Consider the following 12,502-nt stretch of genomic DNA (forward strand, 5'->3'; position numbering starts at 1 on the left):
TAGAATAAACCAATAAAGTAACATTCAGTAAAGGATGTTGTCACTTTAGAATGTTATGTTGTTGTCAATAAGTTATTATGATATCCTTTCCCATTCCTCCATCAATACCATCTTGAACTGCTGAACATTTCGTGACTGATTTAGACCAATGGCATAGCTAGAGGGGAACATCTATGCTCTGGTGCAGTATCCAGAGGACGCCAAATTTAAATAACAAAATTTTAGAATGAAATGCTTTAATTCTTGGTAAACCCAAGGTGGTACGAAATTTCAGCTGTCCCCGGATGCTGAAAACCCTAGCTACAACTCTGATACGTACCACAAGACATTTCCAGCATCTTATATGTGTTCAGTCAGATTTAGATTTTGAGAATATGTAGGCCTTTCTACATATGTATACATGCATAGGCCATTCCAGTATCTTTATTTTTTAACAGCTGTGTAGGAGGTTACAATACTACTCATGAATTACTGTATCTGATTTTCCATATATGCTTGCAGCATGATGCACCTCCTATAAAAGTAATCATAATCAGGGATATTTGTGAGATGGTTATGCATTCCTGTCTCTTACCAGGTAAGTCAATATCCAGAACTGTCGTTTACATTAACCGCTATCCTATAATTCTGGGTGTCATCTGTGAAGGATATCTTGCTGTACTGCTTTTTTGTCCAGTACTGTATTTTATGGCAGTACTAGAAACAGCATCTGAAATAAGTAAACGGTGGATTAGTGATGGCTATTAGGTGCTTTTGTATAGCTAGCATGCCACACTGTTTTTATGGTGATGTAGACTCAATTTTTAAGATTTTTATTTTCTTTACTTAAATTTTGCCTCCCGTCATCTTTCTGAATAATTTTGTTATTTTTATTAGTGGTATGAACAGAAAATCTATTTCATCATCTGTCTAAATTAACAGATGTGAGAGAGATCTCATAGCAAATATTAAAAATTAAAATTTGAGAAAATAAAAATATTTATTGGCCTGATAGTTACCTTTTTACAGACAATCCGTGGTTCCAGCACTCTGATACGCCATCTAGTGGATAAAAGGTGGAAACATAAAAAAAATGGTATTTATGTTTGACAGTACTATGTAGTTTGCGAAGCGTGTTGTGATGAAAAGTAATTAAACATTTATTTTTTATTGTTGTGGGCATTATGTATAACTTAGAAATACAGACCACACGTTTTGTTGTGTATCCCAGTGTAATTCATGAGCTTGCAAGGAACCTGAGTTATGCTTGCATCGCATTTTTGGCTCAAAAAATATCAAACAAGATAGCAAAACGAAGAAAGGAGTGGATTCACATATTTTGATTTAGAAAGAAAGTTGGATGTTAAATGAAAGTGCGTTCTAAGCATTTAAAAAAACTGATTACATTTTTTCTCATTTTCTATATAAATGCAAAATTTCTTTCTCATGTATTATATGTATATATAAATGTGTGTGCTCTTCGAAAGTAAACATGCATATTTGTGTATTGAAGTATAAATCATTATAGCTTATTGATCTCTTAAATAATATTATTACACATACGTATACAATTAGGTTTTCATGCATATTTTACCTGCAGAAATTTAAATTCTGTTTCAGTTCATGTTAGCAATGATTAAATGAAAATTTGTAGCATGGCACATATAAAAATAAAAGTTTTACTTTACAGCACTTTTACTAAGAAAATTATGGTACATATAAAAATTGCTAAGAATAACAAAACCCTCTCCTTTTTGCTACTTTCTCCTTTTTCAATAATGAAATGTCCTTCAATTTCCTGCGATCAGGGTGCAATAGAACTTATCCTTAAATAGGAAGCCAAATTTGTACATTGGATTTTTCTAGTAAAATTCCGTGCATTACCAAATGATCTGCTTTTTAAAATTCTCTCTACTTTGGTAATACAGCGAGAATTTACGCCTCCTTGAACAAAATTAAACATTTCGGAAAAGCTAAGCAAATTCATTTTTGAATGTACAAAGTCAGATCACAAATCAAAATACCGGTTTTTATCTGCCACACTAATGTGTGAGAGCGCCACCTATAGGTAAATTGAATCGCGGATTAAATGACGATTAAATATAACTTGTCCAAATCTACATGTACTCATATATGTAATACATGCTTACATGGTTTGGCTGTTGTGTATATACCTGAAAATTACCAGATACGTGGCAGTTTTACCAAATGTTGAAATTGGGGATATGTCTAATTAGAAAATATCACGATTTACATTAATTTTTAAATTTATGCAGATTTTTAAGAAATTGAATTACATCTTTTGTTTAGAAATTTACATGTACAATTAAATAATAAAAATAAATTATGTGCTTTAGTAATAACCAATTTCGTTTTTATGTGTGTGTATTTTAGGCAAACTTCTACATGGGGTGACTTCAACAAAAATTCTCCAAGAAATAAGAGTACCTGAAGAACTGAAAAGAGGAAACCTCATTTCAAGGAAAGACTTGAGTAACATAAAGCATAAATTTGGGATTTCAAATACATTAAGCAGGTGTCATAATGAAAACGATGCTCTTAGTGTAAAGTCATGGGTTGAGGGCATGAAAGAAAAGGCAGACAATGTTGTTTTGTTTTATAAAGAACAGGGAATGAAGCATGATCATCTGAATGAAAATGATTTTCTCCTGATAATCATGACTCCTGTACAAAAACATATGCTTAAGGTATTTGGATGTGGAGATAGAATTTGTATTGACTCTACACATGGGCTTACAAATTATAATTTTGAGCTGGTAACTTTACTTGTGATTGATGAGTTTGAAGAGGGATTCCCTGTTGTATTTTGTTTTACATCATCTGTAAATTTTGAAACAATGTCATTTTTTTTTAAAATTGTACATTCTGAAGTTGGTGACATTAATTGTAAAATTTTCATGTCTGATGATGCACCAGTTTCCTATAATGCTTGGGAAAGTGTCTTCGGTGCAGCAATGTGCAGATTACTATGTGCTTGGCATGTAGACAGGGCATGGCAAGGCCATTTGAACAGCATTGGTAATAAAGAAAAGAAAAATAAAGTATATAAAGCATTAAAAAGTATTTTATATGAATTAGATGAAACTAGGTTTACTGTTATGCTGATGGAATTTCTTACTGAGTTAGAAGAAGATAGCGACACAAAAGAATTTTATGTCTGTTTTAAAAAATATTATGCAAATCGGGCAGAAATGTGGGCTTATTGTTATAGGAAATATGCCCGTATAAACATCAATATGCATGTAGAAGCCTTCCACAAAATTTTAAAATATATATATTTGGAAGGGAAAAAAAGTAAGCATGTGGATAATTCTATAAAAAGCTTAATATGCTATTTAAAAGATAAAAATTTTGATCGGTTATTAAAATACCATAAAGGGAAGATGACAAAAAATTGTCAGTTTCTTTAAAAAGACACAAAGAAGGTATGCCATTGAGTTTAAATTGTGTAAAACTGAGTGACAACAATTGGAAAATTAAGTCCTCACAATCTGAAACAGTGTATTATATTAAAAAAAATTCAGAACACAATTGTACTTGTAAATGTGTAATATTTTGTAGGTCATGTAATGAATGTGTGAGTACATTTACTTGTTCATGTCCAGATTATACAATTCAAAACAACATGTGTAAACACATTCATGCTGTTTTAATTTCTGAAAATAAAAGTGTTGGTGCCAATGTATTGCACACAGGTCCATTGGCAAATTTTCAAGAAAACGTAAATGAAAGCGCTATTTCAGTAAATGATAATACAGTTGAAAAAAATAACAATATTTTAGTTAAAGAAAATAAAATTGAAATTCTGAAAGATAAATTAAATTCAATAATAATTAATTTAAATAACAAAACAGACATTCAACCCTGTGTATACAAAAGTGTATTAGGCCATGTTAATGCAATTCAAAATCTTCTACGAATAGATGAAGAAAATGCTACACTAATTGCTAAAGATATAGTTTCTCCCTCAGAACCAAGTAACAAAAAAATAGTCCCACAGAAACGTTTTTACTCAGTAAAAAAGCAAAGTTCAAAAAATGTTTAAAATTAGCTAAACCTTCTACCAGTGAAAGTTATGATTTCCAAAAAGTACTTTTAGGTGACCCTGTCATTAATTTTGGAAATGATCATATATATTAATAGTACAAAATCTCAAATCCAGAAGTCCAGTAACTGGAATGATCTATTGTCTCCACCTAATATATACTTATATTTCCCCCTTTTTTTAAAAAAAATTTGTTCTCTTGATATAGTGTAGGAACAAATATGACATTTAAGTGAAAGCAAGTGTGGTATAAATTGATTTATGTTCCAATTAACATTTAATTATGCCCTTGAATAAGATCATCATAATACATCCTGTGGTGTAGAAAAATTAAAATTTCTGCTGCTCTGTGCTTGCATTTTAGCAGCATAATAGCCAGATTTCATAATGATCTGAAAGACTAAAAAATTTTAAAACCAAATAATTTGCAATTTTTATTACATATAAAAATTGGTGTTTAAAATTTACTATATAAGCACCTGTATTATATTGATCATTATATTGTGTAATTTTAATTCCATGTTTTTAAAAATATTATAACAGTAGCTGCATATTTATTTTTTTCTTAGGATTGTTTTCTCTATAAATTCATTTGGTACTCATTTGTTTTTGTGACCAGATTCAAAGATGTATGTATGCATGCATATATAAATGCATATGTAACTGTAATTCATAGTGCATAATTTCAGTTACTGTGTACAAATTATGTGTTTAGAAATTGTATAATTGCTATATGTATAATTTTATTTGGTACTTTTCCGTTTGGCCGGCGCAATTTCCCATTTCGCCGGCGCAAGCGATAAAGTCGCCGAAAATGGTAGAACTGATGCCAGAGCGAATATCTTCGCTGATAACCTTTCGCGGCACTTTTTCAAAACAAGTCGCTGAGATTTATTATCAGATTTACTTTTTTTTTTTTTTTTTTTTTTTTTTCAATATTGGCAAACAATTACATAGAATTTTTTTAATTATAATATTGAAATAATTCTTGCATTTAAACTCGTATTCCATACTGAGATTTAACTTGAAATTAATGTAGATAATTCCTGAGAGAATCAGATTTTTGTAGCGTATTTTACGTGAGATGAGATCGTTTGGGATCACGTGATATTAACCGGCGAATCAAGAGGTTATACCATGAAAGCATAGTAAATCTAATTTAACGTCTTTAAATTCTTAAATTAACGTCTTTTACAAATATGTCAAAAATGGATGAAAAACCAATGAAAATTCGGGATTTGCCCAGGACAGAGGAAGAATCCGTCAGATTCTTTCAAGCGAAAGGCGTTTTGCCTAACATTGCTTATTTGTGAAAATAATCGTGAAATGAAATTATATTTCGGAGACGAAATTCAATGGCGTTGCAACCTTTTAACTTGCCGCAGTAAAAGAAGTATACGGAAAGGCACATGGTTTGAATCATCGAGATTGAGTTTCTTGAAGTGTTTAAGATTCATTTATGGTTGGAGCGAAGAATTAACTTCAGTTAAATGGTGTGAAAAGCAGTTGGAAATCAGTCAAGGAACAGCTGTGGATTGGAATAACTACATGCGAGAGGTTTGTGTGGATTCTTTAGTTAAACGTCAACAACGCAAAATAGGAGGACCTGGTATGATCGTTGAAGTGAATGAAAGTATGTTCACGAAGCGCAAAAACAACACGGGACGGATTTTACCACAACAGTGGATCTTTGGTGGAGTTTGTCGTGAAACAAACGAATGTTTCCTTGTGATGGTTCCAAACTGATCCATGAGTATTATATCAGAGGCAATAAATGAAAACATCGAAAAAGGAACTACAATGTATTCCGATTTATGGAAATAATATTGCACTGAAAAATATTAGGAAGAGGAAAGAGAATCAATTTTGTAGATCCGGAAACTTTGACGCACACGCAAAAAATTGAAAGACTATGGGGAAGGCAAAATGGCGGAATAAGAAACACAGAGGAACTGCTCGGCATCATCTGGAAAGTTACCTCGCCGAATTTATGTGGCGAAAGGACACAAAAGACCCATTTGAAAAAATTCTAAACGATATTAAAATATTTATGCCTCCAAAATAAAAAAATAATAAAAAAATTCTTAGAATTAACATTTGTTAACATTTTTTTATGTGTATACTGTGTGTTGTCGCCAATAAAGTCTGCTTGGCGAGATTTGCGCCGGAGAAAGGGAAATGGCGAGGTTTGCGCCGGCGAAACGGAAAAGTACCTTTTATTTTTATTGCTATATATTCTTTATTTACTGCTTATATGCGTACAGAAATAAAAGTTTAAAAACCAAGAGTAGTGTATGAGCCACTGTATAGAATTATTCTTATTCTCATATCTATGTGTACACTAAAGAGATAAAGTTATAAAAAAAGATTTAAAGGCAAATTATGATTTAATATCTGTCATGATTAAAATACTACATTAAAAATTATGCATTCAGCAACTGCTATAGCATTATTATAATGTATGCATTTAATTACTACATATATAAATATATTTAACCCTTTCGGTACTCATCAAATTGATGAGTGAGAGTTGTCATCTGCTTACTTGGGCGAAGATTTCAATTTTGTTTCATGTATATATTTATTTATATTTTGTAACTAAAATGCTGTTTCAAAAATATATTTATATCATCAATATAAGCATATTCCAAATAAAATGTATTACTTTTACATATTAATCCATATAGTGACAAATTAAATCCATCCCATGGGCATAAAAATCTTCAAATAATTCAGTACTTAGAGGGTTAACACAGTTTTAGGCAAGAACAGACCCCTTTATTTGAATAATATTAAAATAATGAAAACAGAAGTACTTCATTTTTAAACAATTTGATACATAATACATTTCAAGATGCACATTAATTTTCCAAATGTTAGGTCACAAGATTATTGTACTTATGATTCTTTAGCATTTTTAGATAATTCTTCCAAAATAAGTGGGAGTAAAACAGTCATCCAAATCATCCAAATTCAAAAGCTTTAGAAAGTCCAAGCTAATGTTTTCATCAGGTTTCTATTTTTTACTGGTGAGGAAATCACCTTTTTCATCACTATTAGTTCCACAGTGGAAAGATAACCACTGAACAATTATTCTGAGCTGAAAGTATCTCAAAATTTGTCTAGGCGTCTTAAAATATAGATCTGATATACAATATGTATGTAAAATCAGTACTTTACTGTTATCAGGACCATATTCAGAAATGTATATATATATGCAAGTGATTATACACATACATATATACATGCAGACACATTTCTGAATCCAATAACGATAACAGAAGAGTACCGTAAAATCTATTTAGCCTATTCTTTGTGATAAGATTTCACACTGAGAAAAATTATTACCATCTTTCGTAATTAGTATTTATAAGCAGACAAGTGGATAAGACTAAGGAGCATTGGTAGTTTGAACACTAGTGGACAGGCTAGCTGCATGGGATATTTCTCGTGTGTCACATGAACTAAAGTCATTTTCTGTTAAATGTACTTCATGAAAGTCTTCTACCCTCAAGAAGATACTGTTTTTATGCTTTGTAATAATCAATTAAGTAGATAAAGAAACATTCTCATTTACTACTATTGGTATAAAACTCAAGAATCATTTTTAAAAAATCATACAGTCTCTTATCAATTGTAATATTTTTATGCATATTCTGATTTATGAGTACAAAAAATTTATTTATCAAAAAACAACAAATTTATTTTTTGATATTTATAGTTCTACTGAAAGAATACAGAATCATGAAAACTCACCATAATTCCACAATCGGAAATGATACCAAATTATAGGACAATAGGTAGTAGATGTGTAGGCTACAGTATAAAATTTATTACTCCTTACAAAATAAAAATTAGAGGCATCCAATGGTGGTAGCTGTTATTGGAATATTTTATTTATATAGAAAAAGAAAATGCTTTGGATTTCAAGAAAACTTATACAGAATTTCGGCTAGGGATTAATACATGACATCTGAAATCATAAGCAAATGGAATTAAAATTGCAGATTAAAGACTGTGTGATTTCTTAAAATATAATTACAAACTCTGGAGACTAGGCATATTATTCAGAAAAATCTTGACAGTAAAAGAAAATAATGTACATAGCAACACATACAAGTGTAAAATGCTCCACAGACTTGTTATGAATACAAATTACTTGATTACGCTAACGTTGCAAAACTTCAAAAAATACATCTTTATTTTTACATAACACAATGAAATGAAATAGAATTATTTAGATGAAGAATAATGCATAAACAAGTTTCATGTTAATTTCTGAATTATTTTTTCTTTTGGGAGTTACTGGGTTACCTGATTATGGGTTTACTGGGTTATTTTATGAGTTATCCCACATCAACATTTTAATATATTGATTCTCTGAATAATCATTGTACTTTTTATATTTTACTAGGAGCTTTTTGTTAGTATAGTTTTGCCTACGGAAAAATATACAATAATTTTTATCAATTATTATATTTACGCTTTATTTCAAAGTGTATCAAAAAGTTATTGGGTATCGAGATAGCAAATTGAGTGGAATATAAAGTTGTATTTGTTTTCGAAATTAAGAGTTACATACTTCACTTATCGCCCCTACAATAAATTATATATGAAATCATATCAGCGTACCACAAAATAACCAAAACAAATAAACTACTTCTACCCAAAGAAGTACAAACAAATTACCATAACATTAACAAGTGCTTTCTTGTATGCTAGTTTTGAACAAAAATTGCGTTTGGCGATCGTAAAATGAAGCCAAAAGTTCCTGGCGCAATGGTCCTCCCTGATTGGTTGAATTTCTCCAGTTCCCGACGGGTTTTAGCCGCCCGTTACTAGGCTGGGCAAGGATTGGATTATTGGATTATTCAGTTTTTGGCAAAGCACACGAGGGCTATCTGCCTAAAGGGAGGGATGCCTTTCGTGGAGGACTTTCCAAGGGAAACTGGCTCGTATACACGTTACACATGGGGAAAACCACGAAAACGCCCATGCAGCCAGCCCGTTCGCGGGATTCGAACCTCGGACCGAACTACCAGTGTTCAGCGTCTTTACCGCTCGGCCGCTGGTGGGCCTAGGCTGGGCAAGGAGGCTAGAATATAAGGAGGGAGGGTTCGCAGTTTCCTCCACTATCGGGGAATGAAACTCCACCGAACAAGCGGCGTCCATGTTTGTAACTTCAAAAAACATTGCATTACGGCAGTGAAACGTACGTGTTTTTAAGCTGTTCCGTGCATGAATTTTCCACTAAAAATATATAAAATTTATAATGAAATACTTCGCTATTGTTAGTTTTTTTGTTTCAAAGTTATAAAGATGATATCCGTAATTTACTACGTACAGAAAATCATTAAGAAATAGTTCGAAATCTAAATTCATGTGCATAACATTAAAGCCTTTAAAAATAGAATTTGTTTAGGTTTTATTAGCAACCTGTTGGGTGTACTTTTCAGTTTTTCCTTTAAGAAGTGATATTTCTGATTTATTCACAATATTGTAATTTATTAAAGAATCATTTAAAATATATTTAACCCGAAATTAATAGCAGATATCTGCTATTAATCTAAAAATTAGTCACAGGTCACAGTATCTAATCTAATCACAATTAGTCACAGTAATCTAAAAAAATAGTCACAGGTTGCATTTTTTTTTTAAATGAGTTTTAGATTCTTTTCACAACTAACAACCTTATAACAACAAGAAAATAAATATTAATAAAATAAAACAGATTTATGTGAATTCAGTGATTTCAGTTTATGCGCGTTTCATATTTATGAATCTCAAAGAAATTGCCTTGAATTAAGCTAAATTAGAGAAATATACCTATATTTTTGGATACATCTTTCCACATGTTCAGCTGTGTAAATATTTTACTTACTTTTATCGCTATACTGCCCACAAATTTGTAAATTTATGCAAAAACATTTTTAACAACAGAAAAGTTAGTTTATCTTGATCAAATGCACAAATTATATTCTTAACAATTCAAAAAACTTTAAAATGAATAATAATTAATACATAAAGAAAAGCATTATTTTATTTAACACCTTTAAAATTCATAAAAATAATAACAATTGGTGTTTTACTTTTCATGAAAATTATCAAATGAATTACTTAAAACGTTCAAATTATACAGTTTAAATCCTAGCATACATCATTGTATGTTAAGGAACAAAAATACCAGGTATAAACAGAAACATTAAAATGTATTTAACATATTTTCATTATTATTAAGTCCCTTTTTTTACATCTGGAAAGAAAACATGATATTTTTTACCATAGTTATCAAATTACATAAAAAAAGGAAAATCAATACTTACGCGTGAAAAGTAAACCCAGGAATCTTTTTCGAAAATCTGTGCATCCATACACAACACAAGCTGACATGCTTCAAAAAGAAAAGAAAAAAAAATATTGCAATTACAGACTTCCTTGCACAAATCACAGCGATAACAGAAATATGGCCGCGAAGCTTCACCGTTTGAGTTGAACCTTCCCTCCTTCTCCTTGAGGTTGGGAAGAGAAGTGAAATACTGCAGAGACGCTTTCTTGTTCCCGAAAAATTTGTCTGGCAACGGTCCTTCTACCTTTTCCCGAATTTGAGAGTCGTTAAACGAAACCGGTAGAGGTGAAAAAACTTAAAAAGTATGTAATATTTGAAGCTTTCTTTTGAATGAAAATATTTATTTTGAGACTTTATAGTTATTTTAAGACAAAATGAACGTCTATTTGTTATTAATTGTTTGAAATTCCTGAGCTGTCAGTTTGAGACCGCAATCGATCGTTTGCTGGAATAATCTAGAACTATCGAGAATTGTTTTGCGTCTGAATATTTTTTGAAGTTAAATCGTTGTTCATCATAATCTATTTTAGTATTTAATATTAATATTGCCGAAGTTTTTTGGAAGCCATTGAAATGAATATTGTTGAAGCTTTATTTCTCGCCGAATTCGATAGTTTAATTAATTGATTAAAAGCGGTATTATTGTATATTGTAAAAAGGTTAAAAAAAAGTGTTGTGGTTAGCTTAGCATTATTTTATATTCTTGTGTTTTCAGCCAGATTGGTAAGTAGAAAAATATTATGTAAATTAAGTTTAGGGGTTTAGTGGAGGTGTTTTATTTAAGAAGATTTTTCTGCTTAGTTACATTTTATTTTGGTGGGAAAAAAATATTTTATCTTTGTAAAATATGTATATGACTTGATTTTCTTTCAAATGTTTGCAAAATATGTATATGACTTGATTTTCTTTCAAATGTTTGCAAAATATGTATATGACTTGATTTTCTTTCAAATGTTTGCAAAATATGTATATGACTTGATTTTCTTTCAAATGTTAATCACTTGAAAAGTGTGTAATTTTACAAGATTTCAACATATTTTCACTCCCAGAATAACACAAAAATGACATTGCGCACTCCCTTTATCCATCTACACATCCACTTATTTTCACTTAAAAAGTCAAAGAAAATTGACAAAAATCCAATTCTTCTTACTCTTGTAAAAAAGTGGGTGATTCTGCAGTTTACCCAATTTTTCTGTATAGTTTATTATGCCTTGTGTTTAGTATGGAAGTTATAATTTGGAGATGTTTTTCTTTCAGTTACTGTTCCTTGGGAAAATATTTAAAAATACACTTGAAAAAAATTCAGAGCATAGCATAATTAGTAGGATATTGGAAAGAGATTTATAAACATACAGGTGAAATTTCGGTTAATCTTTGGATTATGGTAACTTGGCGATTTTTTGGCGACCAACCCTGTTACAGCAACCATCCACTTTTTTTTTCGGCGCCATTTTGTCTTCACGAAGTAAAGACAGGTTTCTTTTTTTTATTTACTCAACATTTTTTTGAACAATCTGCTAGCCCAATTACGTTTATGCTAGAAATTTTATGGAACAAAAATGCTTAATCATGACGAATATTATCCTTTAATTGCCACACGACATTTTCCATTAAATGCTTCCACCTCTTAGAATAATTAATGGGTACTGCCATTCTTAGTACCTTCCTAAAACAGTTGTCTAAGGTCACATACCAAGTTGCGTTTGGCTAGCTCTATTTCTTCTTTTATTTTTTAAAAAGTATTCCCCCTCAGCGGTCTGTGGGACCGATCACAGCAGATACAATTCAGATTTAGGCCGATAAAGTTCAATTTTCGTTGTTGTTACGTATTTCACTTTTTTATAAATATTCTTGAAATTGCTTCAAATGCGTGCAGGAAACGTTCTATATATCTTACCCAAGACCAATTTTAATAAATAGTTCGAAATTGATCTAATTTAGAGTTCTCTGATGAAAGTTCCCATGATGAAATTATTGAGAGCGACCACGACACAAATTCAGAAATATCTGCCGATGAAAATAAAATATATGTTCTCCTTCTGCAAGAGATTTTTTTATTGGAAAAAATGAATTCAAATATTCTATTCAGTGCACAACAAGGGTGTTTG

General features: G+C 30.8%; 1 protein-coding gene and 1 long non-coding RNA gene across 3 annotated transcripts in view; one reads left to right on the plus strand and one right to left on the minus strand.

The window, feature by feature from the left end:
- Positions 1-407: 407 nt before the first annotated feature.
- Positions 408-9,141, minus strand: LOC118198350 (uncharacterized). The gene is made up of 3 exons (XR_015043068.1): positions 8,735-9,141; positions 999-1,041; positions 408-709 (listed from the first exon to the last, which is right to left on the minus strand). It is a non-coding gene; the product is annotated as an uncharacterized LOC118198350 (long non-coding RNA).
- A 1,395-nt stretch (positions 9,142-10,536) lies between these two features.
- Positions 10,537-12,502, plus strand: part of LOC146995459 (serine/arginine-rich splicing factor 3-like) — a 28,801-nt gene continuing 26,835 nt past the window's right edge. The window contains exon 1 of one of the 2 annotated variants that reach the window (XM_085823949.1): positions 10,537-10,693. The gene's annotated coding sequence lies outside the window, so the exon portion shown is untranslated. Of the gene's footprint in view, positions 10,694-10,975; positions 11,115-12,502 lie in introns of those variants that run through there. The other variant, XM_085823950.1, reaches the window with a different exon arrangement.

Source organism: Stegodyphus dumicola, chromosome 9, assembly GCF_044657685.1.
Source record: "Stegodyphus dumicola isolate Sdum_Otavi_A_Nest chromosome 9, ASM4465768v1".
Taxonomy (NCBI): Eukaryota; Metazoa; Arthropoda; class Arachnida; order Araneae; family Eresidae; genus Stegodyphus; species Stegodyphus dumicola.